Source organism: Chanodichthys erythropterus, chromosome 12 (genome assembly GCF_024489055.1).
Source record: "Chanodichthys erythropterus isolate Z2021 chromosome 12, ASM2448905v1, whole genome shotgun sequence".
NCBI classification, from domain to species: Eukaryota; Metazoa; Chordata; class Actinopteri; order Cypriniformes; family Xenocyprididae; genus Chanodichthys; species Chanodichthys erythropterus.
Window position 1 is genome coordinate 58,865,722 of NC_090232.1, and position 26,508 is coordinate 58,892,229.

The 26,508-nt window shown below is 38.7% G+C and overlaps 1 protein-coding gene across 5 annotated transcripts in view; it reads left to right on the top strand.

Moving 5' to 3' along the window:
• The window catches only part of psip1a (PC4 and SFRS1 interacting protein 1a), a 246,632-nt gene that overhangs the window by 92,196 nt on the left and 127,928 nt on the right, over positions 1 to 26,508 (top strand). Inside the window, exons 1-2 of one of the 5 annotated variants that reach the window (XM_067404358.1) lie at positions 1,710 to 6,553; positions 6,687 to 6,803. The exons of the other annotated variants lie outside the window; for them this stretch is intronic. The gene's annotated coding sequence lies outside the window, so the exon portion shown is untranslated. Of the gene's footprint in view, positions 1 to 1,709; positions 6,554 to 6,686; positions 6,804 to 26,508 lie in introns of those variants that run through there. 5 annotated transcript variants of the gene reach the window in all.

Here is a 26,508-nt window from a genome sequence, read left to right on the forward strand (position 1 = left end):
ACAGCACTCCTACCTTTCCACCGTTTGTATCACTCAGCTTAAAGTGACTGTCATGGCGGACGAGTAAATCCACCATAATTTTTCGAATACTACACTTGTTGTACCATGAACTGTAGTTTTAATTTTTTAGTTTTTTTTTTTTAGACGAGAATGTAATTGTTTGGACCTAAAATATGTGACTCGTATTTAATAATAGCACCTATTTTACAATTTGTTTTGACGTTTTCCAGAGATGCGAGCTCCAGGCTATCAGTGGCCTTTCAGTGCTTGTGTACGCACTGAGAACAGTTTCATCTCGGCCAGTGCTTCGGGGATTTGCCGCTGGCTCTTATAGTGGTTAAACGTGAGACATAATTCATTTTGAGTACATAAAACGGGCAATCTTTGGTCTTTTTAATATATTATTGGTTCCAGAGTAAATCGAATTGTGCTATGTTAAATTTGATAATAATTATCTTACATCCTTTATATAGAATAGCATATTGGCTACAACAAGACGGGACATATCAGACGAAGTACGAATACGTAAAACATTAAACTTTATAGACATAGTGTATTTTGAGTAAAGAAAATGCTTTACAATTTTTTTTTTTTTTTTTTTTTTCCAAATCTCAGATCTTTATTTACCTTTGCATTGCATAGACGAGATGACCAAACTGCGTGCGCACTCAATTCACGAGGTGATGTGGATTTATGAGGTTTAACTGACAGTTTGAGGATTCAAAGGAGTTACGAGCTCTTTAAAATCCTTTTCATTCGTTAAATATTTGTAAAACCCACATACAAGCGTAAAGGGTGACCAATAGCATTGTCTTTTTGCCATTTGGTAATTATCCACGGCACACTTGACAACCGTCACGGGCACACAAGTACTTCACGTTTGACTGAACTGTACAATTGTGTTTATTTGTTCAGTAAATAATTGTAACGATGTAGCGGTTATTCATCAATTTATGGGTGGAATATGAATATAATAATCCGTTAGGTTTTATGAATCACTATACACATACTGAGAGACGTGCACGAGGTGCTCGTGAGACAATCGGGAGAACACACAGGAGAATCCTGGTGTTCCTTTTTAAGACCAATGACATTGCAAAGTTGGCGGGCAAGCTCTTTCTTTGTTTGGTCTCCTTCATATTTGCATACTTTACGACTATCAGATCGGATTTCGAGATGGAGTGCTTTCTTCACAATATCATTAAACACATAGAAAAATGCATTTGTCAGCTATGTGACATCTCTCAGTAAATAGCTCGAGTCCGGAGCTTTAAAACGAGATCAAACTCGATAGATCAGAAAAGCATACACAAGAAGTTATGGTTTACAGACAAAATTCCCTTATTACAACTAACACTAGCACAAATACACTCATTTAAACACTAGGAAACATGCATACGCTTCAAAATAAAGGATGGGTATATTTTGGCATAGTTGTATTTTACATATACAGTCAAAAATTTTTGTGTGTGTGTGTGTGTGTGTGTGTGTGTGTGTGTGTGTGTGTGTTTGTGTGTGTTTGTGTGTGTTTGTGTGTGTTTGTGTGTGTTTGTGTGTGTTTGTGTGTGTGTGTGTGTGTGTGTGTGTGTGTTGGAATGTGTTCTGGACAGTCTCTGGGGGGGGGGGGGGGGTGCTCCTTTTGAAGTCTCCAAAGTTGGGAAGTTGGGGTTTTCTGTTTTACTTCGGAGGGTAACAAAGGTGTCAAGTGGGCTCATCTTCTCCAGTCTCTTCGGGGCCGAGCTGAGATTTACAACCCAGTCCAGCATGCTAAAAGTGTTCTGAATATTCCAAAGTTTGATTATCCTGATACGTGGGCATATGCTACATAATATTTTATATAAATATGTCCATTAGTGCGTAATATGGATTGAGTGAAAGGTACATTAATACGCCATTAGATGGCGGCAACACTTTTCAGGTGAACGAGTCAGTCAGTCACAAGAGACTTTAATTGAAAGGAACTTTTGCAAAAGAAGTTGTTTTAGCGCTGTGGTGTTATGGATGTTATGGAAAATTCCCATAGCTGTAAAAAGGACAAATACAAGATCACTTTCCTCGGCGGACATTCAAACGGACTTAATAATGGATATAATATTATGGACATCGACTTGAAGAATGAATGTAATGCAATATATCAGACACAGGTAATAGCCTACTCTCTCAGGCAATCTCGCTCTCTCTAATACTGTACAAAATTCAATGCATTTCAATGAGGGACTCAACGTTCCTTCGTAACTGCATCGCTAATGAACTGTCTTTCAGGAACGACTGGTACCGCAAACAGGTAAGCTTTTTAAATTTCTATAGTAATTTCTGAGTTATCTATTAAAATTGGTCTAACAGGTCAAAGTGGTAATTAATTAATTAATTAATTAATTAATTGGAATTAAATTATACCCACTTTAGTGGTTTATCTGATGAGTAACGTTAATTTATTTAACTTACTCTGCTGTGTTTAAATGATTAACATTTATAACGGTCAACTAGCTGCTCAGACAATTCATGTTCTGGTAATCTGAGGTTATATATTCTTTAAAACTGTTAAATTCATTGTGGTGTTAGTTTGATTTATTATTGTTTTTCCTTTACTATTTTATGCAATGACTAACTTACGACCGAGCTAGGCATGATGGCTGGGCTGAGTAAGTCATGTCTTTGTTTTAAAGTTTTAAATAGCGACATAAACGAGGATTTATGTAGCGTAAATATATTACCTAAGCTGCATACTCGTATTAAAGTCCCCCTGTAGTTATTTTTTTTTATATCTTAAAACCCATCTTTGATCACCAAAATGACATATTTAAAAAAAAAAATTCAAGTGAAAAAAATTTCTTAATGCCTTAAAATAGCTTGAATGTTACTCTACATCCTTGCCTCATTTAATATACACGGATCAATGAATATGCAAATTAGCCTCGCCTCTACTCACTCGTGCCAGCTCAGAGTCTACTGTTGCTATAGTGACGAGCAGTTTGTTATTTGTGTTGTGGATATTTAAGAAAAAAGCTTGCTTCGCTTTGTATATTCAGTTTAATTTCTGATGCTTAAATTGTTTTAAATTATGAATTGGTAAAACGTCTTTGAATCCACATTCATTTGGACTGCTCTCACTGAATCACCTGAAGCGATATCTCAGTAAAACAGACAGTATAGAGAGAACAAGCAGCCATTTTCCTCTTTGAACATGCGCCAAATGGACGTTTGACAATTTATTTGCTTTTTGGAATTCAAACATTCCAATGAAATCCTGCAGGCGCCTGTGCCTTCTCCATACGTAAAATAAATTTACGTCCTTGAATGAGCACGGATTTCCAGCGTATTTACTTGAAGCTCTCTCAGAATTTGACGTGCGAGGACACACTGACTGACATATGCACATGAATCACTGTCACACGCTCAGAGCGATTATTATTTTAGCTAATTTTTATAATATTAAAATATTTCGAAGGACAAAAACATGAACTTTATTGGCTTTACTTCAAGTCAGCTGTCACTTTACTTTGGCGCGAGCCCCTATGTGTTCGCACACTTGGCACAGCCCTTGCGACAGTTCTGTCATTAATTAATATGAATTATGATTAGCCTTTTACTTGACTACGTTGTCATCAGCTCATAATGTGTTGCTAATGTTACACAAACCGTTCCTGATCTTCATCTCAGTCAGCTGCCTTCTAATAATCAGTATCCTTACAAACGCTTTGAACAACTCCGATCGTCAGTGAAAAAAGGCATAAAGTTCATCATAACATTGTAATAGACTCGCTATATTGATAATTCTACACAAATTTTCATATCAACAGAAAATTTACAGGGATAACCTGGCTTCTCTCGAGACTTTCCTGCTTCAGAGCAGTCATAGTTAATGATATGCTAAAGCCTGCCGGCACGTTTTTTGTGATTGGTTACAAGGTAGTCTGTGACGTCACAAACGCCAACGATTTCAAACCGTGGGTTTTAGACTGTCTTTGGTTTACTGCGTATTACGTATTACTAACACGTATTACAATTATAAATTTGTACTCGTTGTCTCACGCACAAGCTGGTGCATGCTATGGGAGAGAGAGTGAAAGAGAGAGAGGGCTGGCCTATATATTCACCCGAAAAGATGATTGATAACTATCAAATGAAATCAACCATCTGTAATATTTAATTTATTATGAAAAGACTTAATGGAAGTAAAACATTTAGTTTTTTAGTTTTTTTAGTTAGATTTGTAAGTGATCGATCTAGCAGTCAATCTGGATCTCTAAATTGTCATATTCAGAATATATTGTAGGGGGTCTCAGCTCTGGCCCTCGAGGACCACTGTCCTGCAGACTTTAGCACCAAACCTGGTCCAATACACCCGGTGGCCGTATTCACAAAATGTTTTATCTTACCACTAAGAGTTCTCATAAATAGCAGTAACTAATCTTAGGCAAAAGTTTTCACTTAAAACCTATTCACAAAGCTGCTGAGACCAACTTTTACTAACAGAGAAATCTTAATCTAAGACAAAGGGTGGGGTTGACCTTGTTGTTATTATTCTGTCCCTGCTGCAAGTAGGTTGCACCTCGACAGATAGTTAAACAGGATGAGGGATGAAGAAAAAGTCGAAATCAAAAGAGTTCTCTTTCAGTGTTTCTGGCTGCTGTCTGCCTCGCTGCTGGTGTTTGTGTCTCAGTATAGCCTTGTTTTCTCTTACTTTTATTGAATCTCATACTTGTATTCAATGTTGCTTGTATTACTATTATTGCCTACCACATTAATCTGACGTTGCTAGCTTGTAATCTTTGAATCTAAATCGCTGTTACAGCGCGTTTGCATCTCGCTTGTTAACTTGTTATCAGTCTCACACACTCCTTTTTAAACGCGTTCATCAAACAGCTGGTGTTTGCGTCTCCGTATAGCTTAGTTTTCTCTTACTTTTATTGATTTTTGATTATATTATTATTGCCTACCACATTAATCTGACGTCGCTAGCTTGTAATCTTTGAATCTAAATCGCTGTAACGCGGTTGGATCTCGCTGGTTAACTTATCAGTCTCGCGCGCTCCTTTTTTAACACGTTCATCAAACAGCTGTGGTAACTCGGATCGGATCAGTCTACAAACACGGTGAGTCATGTCATCCTCTCCCTCAGTCATCTTTTGCACAGTCTGTAACATGTTTAGTGTAGCTCTCTCTGTCAGCGACGAGGGATTTACATGTCAAGTCAAATTTATTTATATGGCGCTTTTTACAATTAGTAATTGTTTCAAAGCAGCTTTACATATTAGAAGCACAGAAAAAAAAAGAGAAGTGGTTAAAAATAAGCTGTACAAGCAAGCGTGGTAATGTGTACCATATACAAGATGGTGCTACATTAAGCCAATGTTGGCTGGCTCCCAGGGGTGGAAAAAAAACCCAGCGTGCTGAGAAATACCCAGCGTGCTAACACTGGGAAAAAAGTCCTAGGAGGGAAAAAAACCCTTGGAAGATATATATAATATATATGTAAATGGATATGGAGATCAAAATCTGAATTATACATTTTTATTATTGAGATTAAAAATAGATTATATATAAATAAATGTAAGCGGATACAGGGATTAAAAATCTGAATTATAAATGCAGCCAGAACTGGATCTGTAGGCCCATTGTCTCCTGGGCTACGTTGTAGTCAGGTCCAGACACAGGTTCTCCATCTGATCTGGATACGGCCTGGATCCAGCACCCAGCAAACCTCAGGATAAGCAGAGAGACTGATATTAGCGTAGATGCCATTCTTATTCTGATGTACAGGTATATCTAGTGTTATAGGAAATGTTCTCGGTTCCGGCCGACCTAATTATTGCAGCGTAACAATCCTTTAACGGATTTGAAACATGTAAATGTATTGATAATGTGTTGTGTATGCAAGAGCAAAGAGATGTGTTTTTAGTCTAGATTTAAACTGACAGAGTGTGTCTGCTTCCCGAAAAATGCTAGGAAGATTGTTCCAGAGTTTAGGTGCTAAATAGGAAAAGGATCTGCCGCCTTTAGTTGATTTTGATATTCTGGGTATTATCAACTGGCCTGAATTCTGAGATCGCAATAGACGTGAAGGACTATAATGCATTAAGAGCTCACTTAGGTACTGGGGAGCTAAACCATTTAGAGCTTTATAAGTAAGTAGCAAGATTTTAAAATCTATACGATGTTTAATAGGGAGCCAATGTAATGTTGACAGAACTGGGCTAATATGGTCATTCTTTCTGGTTCTAGTAAGAACTCTAGCTGCCGCATTTTGGACCAACTGTAGTCTGTTTAAAAGCCGAGCAGAACAACCACCCAGTAGAGCGTTACTGTAATCTAGTCTTGAGGTCATGAATACATGAACCAACTGTTCCGCATTTGTCATTGAGAGCATGTGTCGTAATTTAGATATGTTTTCTAGATGGAAGAAGGCGGTTTTACAGATACTGGAAACATGACTTTCAAATGAAAGATGTCTCGCCCATATACTTCAATGAGCGCGAGACATCACTTCCCTTGTCAGAGGGACCTCACTCACTGGAAGCTGAACGGAGTTGGACATAGTGGTGTATTAGAGGTAAAAATTGATATAAATACGGTTCGGTTTCTCACACAAACCGATCGTTTCGTGTCTTAGGACATTAATGTATCGTCACGAGCCGCAGGGTTTCATTTGGATTTGTCTAAGCAAGGTTTATTCACTCTTATAGATGAAGTTCCCATCTACTGCAATTATTTGAATGACAGAGGGCAGCGGTTGCAGTTAAAAATCATCATTTGTGATCGACTGAAGAAAAAATGTCACCTACATCTTGGATGCACTGGGGGTAAGCTGATAAACATCAAATTTTCATTTTTGGGTGAACTATCCCTTTAAACTACAAATAAACAAAATAAACATATTTCAATAATAATGTCCAGGAATTACCAACAACTACAGCATCATATCAACATCCACAATAATGTGTGCAAATAAACCTAACATTTTGTAATGTAAATAATGAATACAGCGATATGACACTAAAGCACAATGTGGCTAATGCAATAGCTGGATGGAAAATCATTAATAATTATCTTAAACCCAACAATTCACATTTATATGCAAGTATAATGAACATCCATGTAAATCAAATAAATATTTACAAGCGATGCTGTGGCAAGGATAAAGATTACAAAGATATATGGCGATTAAAGGGAGCCATCGTTACCGCTGCCTGCATGGAGCATTCACTTCTTCCTGATTCACGTGAAAACCGGAAAATCACAGAATTAAAGCAACATCAAACTTGCCACTAGATGGAGCTCTAAACCATAAATTAGGTGAACAGGAAAATAAGTGCCATGGATAACATTGAGTTGCAGACATTAAACAATTAAATGTGTTATCAAATTAAACAAAATATGAAATCTGTAACATCAAACTTGTTCCAGCACACCAGTCGTAAAGGCAGGTGATCCATCTTATGTAGCAAATTATAGGCTTATCTCAATTCTGTCAGTTGTCTAAAATAACAGAAAAAGTAGCAACTGAGCAAATGGTAAATTTTTTTAGATACACAAAATAATTTATTGTGCCCTATGAAATTTGGGTTTCGTAAACAGCACTCGACGGAAACTGCTCTTATTATATTATGTTTTTTATTATGTTATTTTATTGAGCAAGTGCGGTCAAAACTAGTGGGGTTTTGGGTCCTGTGTTCCATGATTTGCAAAAGGCATTTGATATGTTAAATCATAATATTTTATTATTTATAATTATTTTACTTAATTATTACATTTTAACTTTTCTGTAGAAACAAGACTCAATCCATTTCATTATCTTACATCAAGGAAACACATATCTTCCACGAGATATGTTCCACAGGGGTACCTCAGGGGTCTATAGTAGGGCCCCTACTTTTTAGTCTTTACTTGAATTTTCTCCCAGATGTTTGTCCTGACGCATATATTCAAATGTACGTAGATGACACAGTGATTTATGTACATGATAAAATAAATGAACAGGTATCACAAAAATGATCTGTTGTCATGACCAAAATCTCGGACTGGCTTAATCAGTGACTGGCTTATCTTAGACACTCATTTAACATTTGAAAAGCATGTTAAAAAAAAATAGTCTGCGCAGTGACACCTCAACTTAGAAATTTTAAGTTTATAAGGAGTCAGCTTTCAACAAAAGCTGCAAGAATGTTTCTGCATTCCTTGATTTTTTTATTTTATTAATTTTTTTTTCTTATTTTTCTTATTGCATTACTTCATGGTCACAAGCAGGAAAATCTACTCTTAGACCTTTACATACCTTATATAGACATGCTGTAAAAGAGTTCAATAAGAAGTCTTATAGATATCATAGTCTTAAAATTCAATAGTAATTTTTTTTTTAACAATTTAACAACCGAACAATTTTATGTTTTACAATTGCTGTTTAATGTACAAAATTGTTAATGATCTTGCACCTTCACCCTTAACTCCCTGAGGTCTGAAAACGCGTTGGCGCGTTTTGTAGGATTTTTTTCACATTGCACCAAAACAGACTTAAATTACTCCGTCATTTCTTGTCATAGAGACATAAGTAATATATCAATTGAAACTATAGAATGTCTTCTTTTATTTGTGTACACTCAGAGTAAAAACACAATGTTGTGCTTTTTGTAAAATAAAGAACATGACATGATGCGTGATCTCTCCTATCCCTCTGAACGAAGTCCAATCTGATAGTTCTCAGAAAATTAACTGTAACTTATGAATACTAATGACAAAAAAATACACGTCTAAAGAAACGTCAGGTTTTAAATTGTGCAAGTCAAATCGAAAACAAACATTCTGTGTTTATGTAATCCGTGTGAAAAGAGAGCCATGTCAGAAGTCTGTGATTCAGCTCATTATCCGCTAATGCGGCCACGCCCATGGAGCCAGCGCTATTCAGAGGCAAATTCAGAGGCAATACATGCATACATCATCTCAATCGTGTATTTATTGTCTTGAAAAGTTTTTATTTGGATGGTAAAGCCATGGTTAGCAATCTCTAGAAGACATGCAGTTAGTTCCTAGTTCCTTTTCTTCTTTATATGAATTTGTGGCCTAAAGGTGTACAGAGCGCCCTCCGGCTGCAAGTATGAATTAAAAACACAATTCCTGAAATGTCCTCTTCTTCATTAGAATAATTTGTGGACTAAATGTGCACAGAGAGCGCCCTCCGGCTGCAAGTATGAATTAAAAACACAGTATCCAGCACTCATAGTGATGACAATAAATATTACTTCTAAGTATAGAAAATTGACATAAATATATAAGAATCCATCAATATTTCTCCAAATGTGCATGCTTTTAAGCTAAAAGCCTATATGAAATGCCACAGAGGTAACATAATTGTTCAGACACTTTGCATCACAGAAATACATTATATTTTAAAGAATATAATAGAATACCATTATTTTAAATTGTAGTAATATTTCACAGTATTGCTGTTTATGATGAGCTGAGACATGATCAACAGAGGGTTTTTTCACAGCCTACCTGGCTGAAAGGCCTCATTAATATGCAAGTCATTTCAGGTCATTATTATGTGATTCTTTTGTCTTCTCAGGTGTAAATGGACCATTATTTATGCAGATTCACGCCTCCTCGCATACTGTGTTTCTTGACAAAAAGTGTCATACAAAACAATAGAGAGATTTAAATTTTGTAAGAGTAGTCAGCATAATTTTTACATAATTCTTAAGCAATAACTCTAGTCTACAACCCCCAATAACCAGAAGTCTTGTGAACACAGATTTAATATACTTTTTTTGGCCTCATTTCAGTGACCTTAAGTTTTTTGTTTTTTCATTAACCACGCATAAACATTATTCCTTCAAAAACACAAACATGTACATACATGTTCCTCACATATTATTGTAGCCTAGTTTGTGCTAAATACAGTGTAATGACACTTTGACATTTGTGCTTTTTTCAGTTGTTCATAAACATATTAATGGAAAGAGCATGTCAAAACTTCTCCAAGCCCCAAATCAGCCTCAGACTCCAGAGGGCTAAAGGCGTTTGTCTCCTTGCATACTGGTAATATAAGATGAACAAGAGCTTCGTCAAGAGGTGACTGTGAAGTGCATTTTAGAGTCACTGATCAGCTTTTTCTGTAAGGGCTGTTAATAACTGGAATAATTTACCAATTAATATTAGACAGTGTACTACTTTTGCACAGTTTAAATTACATTTGAAAAAAATGGTTAAAGATGAGTCAGGTTTGTGATCATTGAATATATAGTGTAATATGTTTTTCTTCTATACTTAAATTTTTCTATACTTATTTTTTCTTCCTTCTATTGTAGTTTATACTGTTAAGTGATGGGTTATATGTCATATATTTTTTATTTGTGGGGGATTTTATTGTGTGTGTATTGTATTTGTGGGGGATTTTATTGTAGGCCTATATATTTATTATTTTTATATATTTAGGGCCCGAGCACCGATGGTGTGAGGACCCTATTGGAATTGCTCCGTTTATTAGGGCCCAAGCGAAAATTCGCGCAGGGCCCTCTTGTTCTTCTAAGGATTTTTTTTTTTTTTTTTTTTTTCCGTCTTCCGGGGCTTTTTGGGGGCCTTAACATGCTCAAAAACTCTTGAAAATTGGCACACACATTGGAATCCGCGGCCATTAGGACGCCGGAGAGGCTGGTACCCGGGCGTGGCAGGGGGGCTCGACAGCGCCCCCTTGAAAAAAGTCTGAAAATTTGGTCCATATATTAAACATGCTTGCACGTATTAGTATGAAACTCGGTACACATATAGACCTCATCGGGCCGAACAACTTTCGCGCTCTAAGTTAATCGCCACGCCAACAGGAAGTCAGCTATTAAGGGTTGTTTGAAAAACGCATGCTCTGGAATTTGATATACTCCTCCTAGACGATTAATCCGATCGCCACCAAACTCGGTCAGCATGAAGTCAAGACACTGATGATTAAAAATTGCCAGGGGATTTTTGATATCTCGAACGGTTTGGCCGTGGCGAGGCAACGAATTTATGGCGAGAAAAAGGAAACAGGAAATGTGTTATAACGTCTTAATACATATATTGATCTTTATGAAACTTCACGAGTGTGTTCGTTATAGGAGTCTGATCACATGGATGTGACTATTGTGAGTCAAAGTTATAGCGCCACCAACTGGCAGCAGGAAGTGTATCACTTTTTGAAATGTTTTGAGATCACCCTCTTATTTTTACCTGATTTGCTTCAAACTTCATCAGTGTAATGTCAATACACAGCAGATGTAGACCTATGACAGGATTTTTGATATTTGAAATATTGTTGCAATGGCAACAGGTCAAACTGTAATAATATTCTTGAGTGTTTTTGAGGCTCTTAACATGCTTCAAATTGCATGAAACTCGACACACACATCAATATTGTCAACCAGTAGACATGGACAAAGCCATAGAAATGGGCGTGGTGGAGGGGCTCAGTAGCGCCACCTTTTGACTAAAGTGGGGGTGTTAGTTTTTCCTACAGTCACCAAACTCGGTACACATATTATTCTCATCAAGCCGGACAATTTTCTAATTTACATTCATTAGCTCCGACCAACAGGAAGTCAGCTATTTTGGTTTGAATGTTAATTTTTTGAAAAAACAGGCTATGAATTTTATACTACTACTCCTACAGGGTTTATCCAATTTACACCAAGCTTTTTTAACTTGTTGCGAACACATTGAAGTTGTTTAATTGCAAACGGATTTTGGATATCTCAAACGGTTTGGCCGTGGCGAGGCAACGAATTTATGGCGAGAAAAGGGAAACAGGAAATGTGTTATAACTTCTGCATACATTGATTGATGTTTATGAAACTTCAGGAGTGTGTTGGTTGTAGTAGTCTGATCACATGGATGTAACTATTGTGAGTCAAAGTTATAGCGCCACCAAATGGCAGCAAGAAGTGTATCACTTTTAAAATGCTTTGAGATCACCCTCTTATTTTTACCTGATTTGCTTCAAACTTCATCAGTGTAATGTCAATACACAGCAGATGTAGACCTATGACAGGATTTTTGATATTTGAAATATTGTTGCCATGGCAACAGGTCAAACTGTAATAATATTCTTGAGTGTTTTTGAGGCTCTTAACATGCTTCAAATTGCATGAAACTCGACACACACATCAATATTGTCAACCAGTAGACATGGACAAAGCCATAGAAATGGGCGTGGTGGAGGGGCTCAGTAGCGCCACCTTTTGACAAAAGTGGGGGTTAGTTTTTCCTACAGTCACCAAACTCGGTACACATATTATTCTCATCAAGCCGGACAATTTTCTAATTTACATTCATTAGCTCCGACCAACAGGAAGTCAGCTATTTTGGTTTGAATGTTAATTTTTTGAAAAAACAGGCTATGAATTTTATACTACTACTCCTACAGGGTTTATCCAATTTACACCAAGCTTTTTTTAACTTGTTGCGAACACATTGAAGTTGTTTAATTGCAAACGGATTTTGGATATCTCAAACGGTTTGGCCGTGGCGAGGCAACGAATTTATGGCGAGAAAAGGGCAACAAAGTGTTATAACTTCTGCATACATTAATTGATTTTGATGAAACTTTGGCTTAGTCTTCGTTGTACAAGGCTGATCACATGGATTTGACTATTGTGATTCAAAGTCATAGCGCCACCAACTGGAAGCAGAAAATGTCACTTTCAGCATACATTGAGATCACCCTCTTATTTTTACCTGATTTGCTTCAAAATTCATCAGAATAATGTTAAAACTTGGCACATGTAATCCTTTGAAAATGGGCAGGGAGGAGGGGCTCTATAACGGCACTTTGTAGTGCAGTAAATGTGGAGTGAATTTGACATAGTCCTTTGATGTTTAACCGTTTTAAGTGCCTATTGCCCGCTGTGCACAGTTGCCCTGAAGCCACCGGGGTGGCGGTGCCACCGGGCTTGGGCCCGCCATCGCTGCTCGCAGCTATATTTATTTATTTTTTATTTTTATTTTTATTTTTTTTTCCGTCTTCCGGGGCTTTTTGGGGGCCTTAACATGCTCAAAAACTCTTGAAAATTGGCACACACATTGGAATCCGCGGCCATTAGGACGCCGGAGAGGCTGGTACCCGGGCGTGGCAGGGGGGCTCGACAGCGCCGCCTTGAAAAAAGTCTGAAAATTTGGTCCATATATTAAACATGCTTGCACGTATTAGTATGAAACTCGGTACACATATAGACCTCATCGGGCCGAACAACTTTCACGCTCTAAGTTAATCGCCACGCCAACAGGAAGTCAGCTATTAAGGGTTGTTTGAAAAACGCATGCTCTGGAATTTGATATACTCCTCCTAGACGATTAATCCGATCGCCACCAAAATCGGTCAGCATGAAGTCAAGACACTGATGATTAAAAATTGCCAGGGGATTTTTGATATCTCGAACGGTTTGGCCGTGGCGAGGCAACGAATTTATGGCGAGAAAAAGGAAACAGGAAATGTGTTATAACGTCTTAATACATATATTGATCTTTATGAAACTTCACGAGTGTGTTCGTTATAGGAGTCTGATCACATGGATGTGACTATTGTGAGTCAAAGTTATAGTGCCACCAACTGGCAGCAGGAAGTGTATCACTTTTTGAAATGTTTTGAGATCACCCTCTTATTTTTACCTGATTTGCTTCAAACTTCATCAGTGTAATGTCAATACACAGCAGATGTAGACCTATGACAGGATTTTTGATATTTGAAATATTGTTGCCATGGCAACAGGTCAAACTGTAATAATATTCTTGAGTGTTTTTGAGGCTCTTAACATGCTTCAAATTGCATGAAACTCGACACACACATCAATATTGTCAACCAGTAGACATGGACAAAGCCATAGAAATGGGCGTGGTGGAGGGGCTCAGTAGCGCCACCTTTTGACAAAAGTGGGGGTTAGTTTTTCCTACAGTCACCAAACTCGGTACACATATTATTCTCATCAAGCCGGACAATTTTCTAATTTACATTCATTAGCTCCGACCAACAGGAAGTCAGCTATTTTGGTTTGAATGTTAATTTTTTGAAAAAACAGGCTAGGAATTTTATACTACTACTCCTACAGGGTTTATCCAATTTACACCAAGCTTTTTTAACTTGTTGCGAACACATTGAAGTTGTTTAATTGCAAACGGATTTTGGATATCTCAAACGGTTTGGCCGTGGCGAGGCAACGAATTTATGGCGAGAAAAGGGAAACAGGAAATGTGTTATAACTTCTGCATACATTGATTGATGTTTATGAAACTTCAGGAGTGTGTTGGTTGTAGTAGTCTGATCACATGGATGTAACTATTGTGAGTCAAAGTTATAGCGCCACCAAATGGCAGCAAGAAGTGTATCACTTTTAAAATGCTTTGAGATCACCCTCTTATTTTTACCTGATTTGCTTCAAACTTCATCAGTGTAATGTCAATACACAGCAGATGTAGACCTATGACAGGATTTTTGATATTTGAAATATTGTTGCCATGGCAACAGGTCAAACTGTAATAATATTCTTGAGTGTTTTTGAGGCTCTTAACATGCTTCAAATTGCATGAAACTCGACACACACATCAATATTGTCAACCAGTAGACATGGACAAAGCCATAGAAATGGGCGTGGTGGAGGGGCTCAGTAGCGCCACCTTTTGACAAAAGTGGGGGTTAGTTTTTCCTACAGTCACCAAACTCGGTACACATATTATTCTCATCAAGCCGGACAATTTTCTAATTTACATTCATTAGCTCCGACCAACAGGAAGTCAGCTATTTTGGTTTGAATGTTAATTTTTTGAAAAAACAGGCTATGAATTTTATACTACTACTCCTACAGGGTTTATCCAATTTACACCAAGCTTTTTTTAACTTGTTGCTAACACATTGAAGTTGTTTAATTGCAAACGGATTTTGGATATCTCAAACGGTTTGGCCGTGGCGAGGCAACGAATTTATGGCAAGAAAAGGGCAACAAAGTGTTATAACTTCTGCATACATTAATTGATTTTGATGAAACTTTGGCTTAGTCTTCGTTGTACAAGGCTGATCACATGGATTTGACTATTGTGATTCAAAGTCATAGCGCCACCAACTGGAAGCAGAAAATGTGTCACTTTCAGCATACATTGAGATCACCCTCTTATTTTTACCTGATTTGCTTCAAAATTCATCAGAATAATGTTAAAACTTGGCACATGTAATCCTTTGAAAATGGGCAGGGAGGAGGGGCTCTATAACGGCACCTTGTAGTGCAGTAAATGTGGAGTGAATTTGACATAGTCCTTTGATGTTTAACCGTTTTAAGTGCCTATTGCCCGCTGTGCACAGTTGCCCTGAAGCCACCGGGGTGGCGGTGCCACCGGGCTTGGGCCCGCCATCGCTGCTCGCAGCTATATTTATTATTATTCTTCTTCTCCAAAGTGAATCGCATTTTAGAGGGCCTAAACGTGCTCGAAAACTCACGAAACTTTGCACACGCATCAGAAGTGGTGAAAATTTACGTCTGTTATGGGTTTCGGAATTGGGCGTGGCAAAATGGCTCGATAGCGCCATCTAACGTACAGCCCCGCTCGCTACATTACACTAGGGCTTTGAAATTCGGTACACACATTTATCAGCCCAGTACCTACAAAAAATTCTCTAGGAGCGAAATCCGAAACCAAACAGGAAGTCAGATATTTTTAATCAATTCACCGTTTTTTGCATTTTCCAGACGTTGTACTTTAACGAACTCCTCCTAGAGATTTAATCAGATCAATGTCATTTTTGGTCAGTCTAATCTAAAGGCCTTTGTGACGTTAAATTGCGAAGATCTAGAGTTTTCACTGAAGGGCGTGTCCGTGGCGGCCTGACAAAGTTTGATGTCTTCGCCATGAAAAAGGAAGTTGTTGTAACTCAGACAAACAATGTCGGATCTGCCCCAAACTTCACATGCTTTATTAGAGTCCTAACCTGAAGACATCTTCATAACAATATTCAGTTAAAGTCATAGCGCCACCTGTAGGCAACAGGAAATGACATGTTTTATACTGTGATTAACTCCTCATAGAAATTTAACCAGATCAACATCAAATGTTGTCAGTCTAAACTCAAGACCTTAGCAATGATAAATTTCAAAGATCTTGAGTTTTCGCTGAAGGGCGTGTCTGTGGCGGCCTGACAAAGTCTGATGTTTCGCCATGAAAGAGGAAGATGCTGTAACTCAGGCATACAATGTCCGATCTGCCCCAAACTTCACATGTGTGATAAGAGTCCTGGCCTAAAGACGTCTATATGATAATATTCAGTTAGTCATAGCGCCACCTGCTGGCAACAGGAAGTGGCATGCATTTACTGTAATTCACTACCAGATTCACATTTCATCATGCCACGAAGTACCAGACATGCTAGAGACACGTTAAATCATGCAAAACTTGGCTGAGTGCTAATTTATGCGATTAACGCCACGAAAGAAACAGGAAGTTGTTGTAACTCAGGCATACAATGTCCGATCTGCTTCAAAGTTCACGTGTTCAATGATAGTCCTGGCCTGAAGACATCAACATGGCAAAATTCAGTTACGGTGAAAGCGCCACCTGTTGGCCGCAGGAAGTGTGGCATTTCGAAATGACTTTGGCATAATTCTCCTGTATTCACTCACTTAAATGCATTACGCCCACTGTTCACTGTTTTCCTGAGGCCAACGGGTGGCGGTGAGCCCGGGTGCGAGGGCCCTCTCAACGCTGCTTGCAGCTTTAATTTATTTTAAATTTGGTCTTAGTTTACTCCTGCCCAGGGACAGCAGATGAAATTTAGCTTTGTAGCTTATTCTGGGGCAGTTTTTTTTTTTTTTTTTTTTTTTTTTTTTTTGTTTACTCTCCATTGTCCCTGTCAAATAAAGAATTCAATAAATAAATTTTATATATAAAATATATATAATATGATGCGATCTGGGAAAACCCGTCGGATGTCGTGATGGAACGTTTTCAGTATTTCAGTAAAGTCAAAAAATGTCTTTTTTTTTTTTTTTGTCAAAATTCTTTAAAATTATCAAAATTATCATTCTGTAACATCTTGTCTATCATCTCTGAAAATATCTTGGCAAAATTTGCCTGTTAAGTGCAGAGAAAATTGTGATTTATAGTGGCAAGGCTGTCTTTAACGTTACTGTTTAAGAACACACCCAGCAGAGGTAAAAAAACAAAACAAAATAAAAACAACAAAAAAAACCGCCATAGCTTTCCCTCTCTTAACACTACAAAGACACTACAAAGTTCACCTATCAAAATAAACCACATAACATGTAGAATGAATTTGTATTAATGCAAATTTCCCACCAGTGCTGTATAAACTACGGCATGCAAAGGTTTTTTTTTTTTAAGATAAGCCAGATAAGCCAGGCGAAGCACAAGAGAACAATGGAGCTATAATGAACACACGTTCTAATTATGTGATTATTAAAGGTCGAATTCAAATCAAATACTGCCAAACTGCCCATACTACTTCTGAATAGGATGTCTACTTCATAAAATGTATGAAAATATGGAAATATATGGTTCAGATAACTCAAATAAATGGAGGTGCCCTTAAATGGTCAGATATGGAGCTTGGGTGTCATCTAGTGAAAAAGTTTGGTACTGCGTCCAAACAAAATCTTACTGAAAGCTAATTTTTCAAATATTTCAACCTAAAATTTGGAATGTTGACATTTTTGGCTTTTATTTTCTTGCCGTTTAAGAATAAAACATGCTTTGTAATATAATATTCTAAAATATAAACAATTATATTTTTACATTTTCATAAACTTAAACTTCTATAACTTTTTTTTTAATTTGACTTTCATAATTTATTTCACTTCTACAATAATCTGAATAGTGTCTTCTTTAAAACAAGACCAAGACCAATCTTAGGTCTATATTCCAAAGCATTCTTGAATTACAGCCGTTTATGTTTGGATAGTGCATTTTCATGTCTATGTGAAAAAAGGGGGTGACAGTTATTTAAACCTGTTTTTCTCATAATTCCGTTCCTGAAAATCAGAGCGATCAGCCGACTTCAGATAACCATAACTTTTGTTACAGACAGGCTATGAAAAAAGTAAAGATTTGGAAAGGGATCAAATCCAACTTTCATGTGGTAAAATTCACCATGTGGTTTTTTTTTATATATATATATATATATATATATATATATATATATATATATATATATATATATATATATATATATATATATATATATACAGTCATGCTCAAAATTATTCATACCCTTGGTAAATATGACCAAAGAAGGCTATGAAAATAAATCTGCATCGTTAATCATTTTGATCTTTTATTTTAAAAAATCTACAAAAATCCAACCTTTCATTGGAGAATAATAATTTTAAATGGGGGAAAATCTCATTATGAAATGTTTTTCTCTAATACACACTGCTCACAATTAATCCCTTTTACTCAATACTTTTTGCAACCTCCTTTTCCCAAGAGAACAGCTCTGAGTCTTCTTCTGTAATGCCTGAAGAGTTTGGAGAACACCTGACAAGAGATCAGACACCATTCCTTCATACAGAATATTTGACAATATTTTGGATTTAAACCCAGTGCTAATAGGGAACCTGCAAAGGATCAGTTGTGTTTTTCTAGTTGTCTTTTTCATTAAGAATAATAATGAACCATCGATTAACCAGTGGGAAAATTTCCTCAGTCACATTCCTACTAGTTTTCTGCATCCCTCTGCCACCCGGACTCCTCACTCTCAGCTGGTTTGTATTCCACCAGGGGATACAGGGCAGTACTCTGGGTTTGGACTAAATTCCTCGCCTTGGACAGTATGCCGAATAGGTTTATTTTACTTGTTTACCCTATTTGATCATTTGTGTGAACAACTGCCACAGGTAATCTGAGTTTGTGATTTGGTCTTAATAACTTAGAAAATTAGGACTGACACAGCCATTATTTTTAAGAGTTTATCTTAAATCGGCGAGTTAGGAGCTTTAGCCTTAAGATGTTTTGTGAATATGGCCCCTGAACAATCTAATCAAGTTCTCTTAGTTGACTGACTAGAAAGTCACAAGCAGATGAATCACTTGTGGACATAAACTCAGCAAGACCATGCAATTTGAGGAACAGAGTTGAGAACTCCTAACATACTGATAGGTCAATAATTACTGATGAAAAATGAAAACATTTTAATTTGTATAGATTTATGAAATATTTGTTTAATATTCAGTTATCTTCTCTGTTTTTCTAATTTGTGATTGTGTGTCAACCACAGTTAAATAAACCCAAAGGATAGCCACTCAGGCACAGGTCACTGCATCTTTTGCTGTGCAAGTACATTAGGGCTGTCACGATTCCTCAATAGGGTATATGTTGAACATGGATATGTTTTAAGTTGTAGCAATGCCACATAAGGGGTGATATTTATACTTATGTTTGATTAACACGAATGCATGGTTGATCATTTATTTTAATTGTCCCCCTGTTCTCTGTTCCGTTGCTCCTGTGTGTGTGTGTGTGTGTGTGTGTGTGTGTGTGTGTGTGTGTGTGTGTGTGTGTGTGTGAGACACGGAACTTTAAAGTTAGCCGGCAAACCGGCATCGAGCAGCGTCTGTGTTTGCTCCCTCACTCTGTCACATTTGTGGATTATTTGCCAAACTGTTTTCTTCTGGAGTTTACTGCCGCCTCACCTGTGGAGTTTTGTCTGGGTGTTTTTGTTTTTGGAACTTTGGACTACTTACCAGGGAGGATTTTTAGATTTTTAACAGTTCGGTGGTCACGTTGGATCTGCTCTCGGACATTCATTCATTCATTCATGGACATTTTCCGGTGAGGACTTTCGCTTTCACAAACATTTTTTTTAAAACGTTTTTCTGGTTGTATTGTGGGTTAAGACTTTTCTGAATTGTATAATACACTTGGGTGATTGAAACAAAGTTTGGTCTGTCATTTTTCATATTTTTCCAGAGGAACGAGCGGTTCCCTCAATTTTAGTGTACGCTCTAGTCGGAGTGTTACATAGTGGTGGCCCGTACGGGGATCGTTCTGTTTGTATTTTTTCTTTTTTCCTTTTGTGTGAATACATATATATTTGTAAATATGGAGGATACAGATACTGCTACTCAGACTGCTATGATTAATGATGTACAGACACCTAATGCTACTGGTGAAAATATTGTGGACAATGCTGATATCTCTGGTGTTACGCCTGAGGTAGATTTTACGGCAGGCCCATTTGTAACTCGACGCAATCCTACAGCAGAGTTAACATCTATGTTAAGTTCCTTGTATATATCTGACCCTGATGACCAAAGTGATGATGATGATGTAACATCAAGCTGTGTGTATAATGACAATGTAATACAAACAATGCAGGCAGATATTGAGAAGTTAAAAGTGGATTTATTGGCCCTTAACACAAAAGTGCAGGCTGGGGAATGTGATTTTAAACAGTCTATTGAAAGTGCTTTGAATAGAGAGGCCAATTTTTGGCAGGCAGTGGACGCTAGCTTGGCGGAGCTGGATGAATATTTCCAGAAGAGTCTGGAGAAGTTGGAGAGGGCCGTTACAGACTGCTTTCTGCGGAGGGAAGCAAAATGGGAGAGTCAGATGAAAAAGCTGAGACTCACAAGTACCCCTTCTCTGACCCACCTACAAGCATACACCCCAGCTACCTCCTTTTCTTCTTTTACTGCCCCTAGAACCCCGATACCTGCTGCCAGAACTAAAACACCCACGTCTAAAACTGTCAATGTTACATATGATTTACCCCCTGTTTACACCCCACTAACCACTGTGCTTAATCCTCCAGCTATTCAAAGTGCCACGTCCTTCTGTGCGCAGCCTCCAATTAGACTGGAGTTTCCCACCTTTGGTGATTCGTGTGAGACAGCGGATGTGCTCACCTTCATCGAACAGTGCGAGAATTACCTGGAAATCAGGCCACTGCCCAGTCCAGAGCTCATCGGAACCCTCAGCACAGTGCTGCGTGGGCCGGCGTTGAGCTGGTGGAAAGCGGAAAAGAGAAAGATAACCGATTGGCGGTCTTTTAAGAAGGCATTCATGGCTGCGTTTCTACCAGAGGATTACCTCACGGAGGTCGAGGACAAACTGAGGTTAATGGTGCAGCAGCCGAAACAACGTCTATGAGACTTTGTCTACGACTATCGGGCCCTCTGCTTAAAGTGGAAACCTGATATTTCCGAGGACGAGGTGGTGAGCCGCATCCTTAATAATATCAACCCCAGGGTGGCTGGCTGCCTACGAGGAACTGTGAAGACAGTAGAACAGTTGGTAAAAGTGGGGTCAAAGGTAGAGAAGGATTGTTTAGGGGCGAAGGATTACTGGCAGAAGGTTGGCAGTCAAAATACAAAGGAAAAGGCAGATAAGAGACCATCTGAAAGAAATACCTCCAAACACCTGGCTGGCTTATCCATTGCCCAACCGCACGCAGCAACATCTCTCCTATTGGTGCCGGTGGAGGTGCAGGGCAGAGAAATGAAGGCGGTGCTCGACACCGGGGGCACCTTTACACTAATGCAGGAAACCCTCTGGAGACAGTTAGGAGGAGAGGCAGCGACAAGAACTACAGACCCTCCCCAAAAGTTCATAATGGCAGATGGCAAGGTTCATCAAGCAGTAGACCAGAGGAACATAACCTACAGGTGGCACAATAAGGTATGTCAATTGAATACCTTTATAATGAAAGATGCTCACCTGGCATTTCCTCTATTGGCCGGACTGGACTTTTTGAGGGCTGCGGGTGCCATTCTGGAGCTGGCTCATAATAGATATGGACTGGAGACAGGAGGAGGTTATAGATATTACCCTTTCTACCAGACCCAGATGCGTCCGGGGTTAACTACCGTGTGTGCTGCCACCGTAAGTCTATATTACGCCTTACCTCCAACCTGGGAAATGCCACTCATGTCCCCTCTGCCTCTAGATGCTCCAAGCTGGGACTCAGACAATCAGGAGGAGCTGCTGAAGCTAATGGCTGCCTGGCCACATGCTACCTCCAACATCCTGGGGAAGACAGATGTGGAAAAACACAAAATCATGTTGACGGATGAAGCACCCATTAAATCACGTGCTTACCGTGTTTCCCCTTTTAAGAAGAAGATCATTGAAGAGCACGTGGACCAGATGCTCAAGGACCAGATCATCGAGCCCTCTTTTTCCCCTTGGGCATCGCCTGTCGTCCTGGTTCCTAAACCAGATGGAACATATAGATTTTGCGTTGATTACAGGAAACTTAACAGCAAGACAGTACCAGATGCTTATCCCATGCCTCTTGTACTCGATATCCTGGAGTCCATGGAAGGAGCTGCATGGTTCAGCACCCTGGATCTGCAGTCCGGCTATTGGCAGGTGGAGATGGAGGAGGGCAGCAAAGACAAGACGGCCTTCATTACCACCAAAGGCTTTTACCAATTCCGGTCTATGCCATTTGGGCTCAGGAACTCCGTAGCCACCTTTCAAAGACTGATGGAGAAGGTGTTGCCAGAGCTGAGGGGGCAGTTTTGTTTTGTGTATATTGACGATATAATTGTCTTCTCCCGATCTTTACAAGAACACATCTCATCTAAACATGATATTCCAAAGACTTACCCAGGCCAATCTTACACTCAATATGAAGTGCCATTTCTTCAAAAGACAACTGACGTTCCTGGGCCATATTGTCTCCGACAAGGGAGTTGAGGTTGACGCTGAAAAAACCAAAGCGGTCGTTCAGTATCCTCCACCTAGAGACCTAAAGGCACTCCAGCGTTTTCTTGGTTTGGCTGGTTGGTATCACAAGTTCATACCTCACTTCGCAGACATCACAGCTCCCCTCAATAATCTGAAAAAGAAAGATGTCCAGTGGCAGTGGACCCCAGAGTGTCAGGCCAGCTTTGAGAACATATAAAAAACCTTACTTCAAAGTCCACCTGTCCTAATCCAACCAGACCGCAACCAGCCGTTCCAGGTCAGGTCCATACAGATGCCAGCGATGTGGGCTTGGGTGCCATCCTCTGCCAGCAAACACCTGAAGGAGAGAGAGTAATTGCGTATGCATCACGAACACTTCACGGAGCAGAACTTAATTACTCAACATCTGAAAAGGAGTGTTTAGCAGTGGTTTGGACGGTGGAAAAATGGAGACATTATCTGGAGGGAAAACGCTTTGATGTATTTACAGACCATGCAGCTTTGGCATGGGTATTTAACAGCCCCAAGACCAACTCCCGTCTGACCCGTTGGACCCTCCGGTTGCAGCAGTTTGTCTTCCAAGTCCACCATCGGAAGGGCTGCTTAAACCAGGGACCTGATGCGCTGTCTCGAGCCCCTGGGAATGTAAAGGAAGAAGAGGCACCATGTTTGGCGTGACAGTAAAACACAAAAAATCGTGAGAATACTTAGAGAGGAGATTTTCACTCGATGGGGGGTCCCAAAGTATCTTGCTACAGCACCCCTACTTCCTGCTCCAATGTCGGCACGTTATTTGAGCAGACTTTGCTTTTCCAGTGAGCCCGAGCGGTACACGAGTGGAGTGTTGGCTTGGGGCGTGAGCGACTGAGCAGAGAGTGCACACACGGAGTGGAATATTGAGCAGAGCAAACTGGGTGCCAGTACAGAGTCGCTTCGAAGTTGTGCATCTTCGGAAGCTCACAAAGTTACAAAAAATGTTGCGTGACAATGAAACCTGAGCACTAAACACTGAGGGGCGGACATTTTTCTCTTTCGGCCAAAAACCGAAAGTGCCATTTTCGGCTGATAATTTTCGGCGTCTGAAATTTCGATGCATTCTTAACCGGAACTATCTGTTTCATAATTTAAAACTTATACCTGGAGAAGGTTAACACTCTCTGGTCGGCGGTCACGCTGGCGTGATCACCGCGTTTTTTTTCTAACCAGTGTGAAAGAGACTCAAAATACTCAATGTCAATGTTGCACATACAATTAAGAGTTATACACCATTTTAATCTGTGGAATATCTTCTTTTATTTGTGTACACTCAGAGTAACAACAAAATGTTGTGCTTTTTGTAAAATAAAGAAAACTAACATGATGCGTGATCTCTCGTCTCCCTCTGAACGAAGTCCAATCTGATAGTTCTCAGAAAATGAACTGTAACTTAGTCAAGTCAAATTTATTTATATAGCGCTTTTTACAATTGGTAATTGTTTCAAAGCAGCTTTACATATTAGAAGCACAGAAAAAAAACAGAGAGAAGTGGTTAAAAATAAGCTGTACAAGCAAGCGTGGTAATGTGTAACATATACAAGATGGTGCTACATTAAGCCAATGTTGGCTGACTCCCAGGGGTGGAAAAAACAAACCCCTAGGAGAGAAACCCACCGTGCTAACACTGGGGAAAAAAGTCCTAGGAGAGAAAAAAGCCCTTGGAAGATATAATATATGTAAATGGATATGGAGATCAAAATATGAATTATACATTTTTATTATAGAGATTAAAAATAGATTATATATAAATATATGTAAGCGGATACAGGGATTAAAAATCTGAATTATAGATGCAGCCAGAACTGGATCTGTAGGCCCATTGTCTCCTGGGCTACATTGTAGTCAGGTCCACACACAGGTTCTTCATCTAATCTGGATACGGCCTGGATCCAGCACCCGGCAAACCTCAGGATAAGCAGAGAGACTGATATTAGCGTAGATGCTGTTCCAACTGTTCCGCATTTGTCATTGAGAGCATGTGTCGTAATTTAGATATGTTTTTTAGATGGTTTTACAGATACTGGAAACATGACTTTCAAATGAAAGATTGGTATCAAAGAGCACACCCAGGTTCCTAACTGAGGACGAAGATTTAATGGAGCACCCGTCAAGTGTTAGAGTATTCAATGTTTTTTCGTGAGGAAGTTTTTGGTCCAAAGATTAGGATATCAGTTTTTTCTGAATTTAATAAGAAATTTCTTGTCATCCAGTTTTTAATGTCAGCTATGCATTCTGTTAGTTTTGTGAATTTGTAGGTTTCGTCAGGGCGCGAAGAAATATAGAGCTGAGTATCGTCAGCGTAGCAGTGAAAACTAACGCCATGCTTCCTAATTATCTCTCCTAAGGGTACAGAGTGAAAAGCAACGGTCCTAGTACTGAGCCTTGTGGTACTCCATATTGAACTTGTGATCGATACGACATCTCTTCATTAACTACTACAGACTGATAATGGTCAGATAAGTAAGATTTGAACCATGCCAAAGCAATTCCACTAATGCCAATATAGTTTTCAAGTCTTTTTAAAAGAATGTTATGATCGATAGTGTCAAAAGCAGCACTGAGATCTAATAACACTAATAGAGAAATACAGCCACGATCGGATGATAAGAGTAAATCGTTTGTAACTCTAACGAGAGCAGTCTCAGTACTATGGTATGGTCTAAATCCTGACTGGAAATCCTCACAGATTCCATTTCTTTCTAAAAAGGAGCACAGTTGTGTTGAAACTGCCTTTTCTAGTATCTTTGACAGAAAAGGTAGATTCGAGATTGGCCTGTAATTTACTAAATCTCTCGGATCTAGTTGAGGTTTTTTAATAAGAGGTTTTAATAATAGCCTGCTTAAAAGTTTTTAGCACGTATCCTAGTGTTAAAGATGAATGAATTATATCAAGAAGTGGACCTACGACCTCTGGAAGCATTTCTTTCAGTAGTTTAGTCGGCATTGGGTCTAACATACATGTTGTTGATTTTGATGATTTGATAAGTTTAGATAATTCTTCCTCTCCTATAGCGGCGAATGATTCTAGTTTTACCTCAGGGACACTACAGTGCACTGTCTGAAGCAAAACTGTAGACGGTTGCATGTTTTTAATTTTCTCTCTAATATTGTCAATCTTGCAAGTAAAGAAGTTCATAAAGTCATTACTGCTGTGCTCTTTGGAAACGTCAGCAGTTGAAACTCTGTTTCTAGTTAATTTAGCCACTGTTTCAAATAAATACCTAGGATTATGTTTGTTTTCTATTAAGAGATTTGAAAAATAAGTAGATCTAGCATTTCTTATAGCCGTTCTGTACTCAATCATTTTTTTCTTTCCACGAAAGGCGAAAAACTTCTAGTTTTGTTTTCTTCCAACTACGTTCAGCTTTTCTAACAGCTTGTTTTAGAGCCCGAGTGTGCTCATCATACCACGGCATTGGATTAGTTTCCTTAATCTTCTTTAGACGTAAAGGAGCGATTGCATCTAACGTGCTGGAAAAGACAGAGCCAAAAGTTTGTTGCAGCATCGAGTTCTTCCAAGTTGTCAGGTATACTAAGGTGATGAAACTGCTCGGGGAGATTATTTATAAAGCAATCTTTAGTGGTAGAAGTGATGGTTCTACCATATTTATGGCTGGGTGGTGGTTTTGTAGCCTTGGCTAACTGTAGTATACACGAGACTAAATAATGATCTGACATATCATCGCTCTGCTGTAGAATTTCAACAGCATCAATATCAATTCCATGCGACAGTATTAGATCTAGGGTATGATTACGACAATGAGTGGGTCCTGACACGTGTTGTCTAACTCCAATAGAGTTTAAAATGTCTGCAAATGC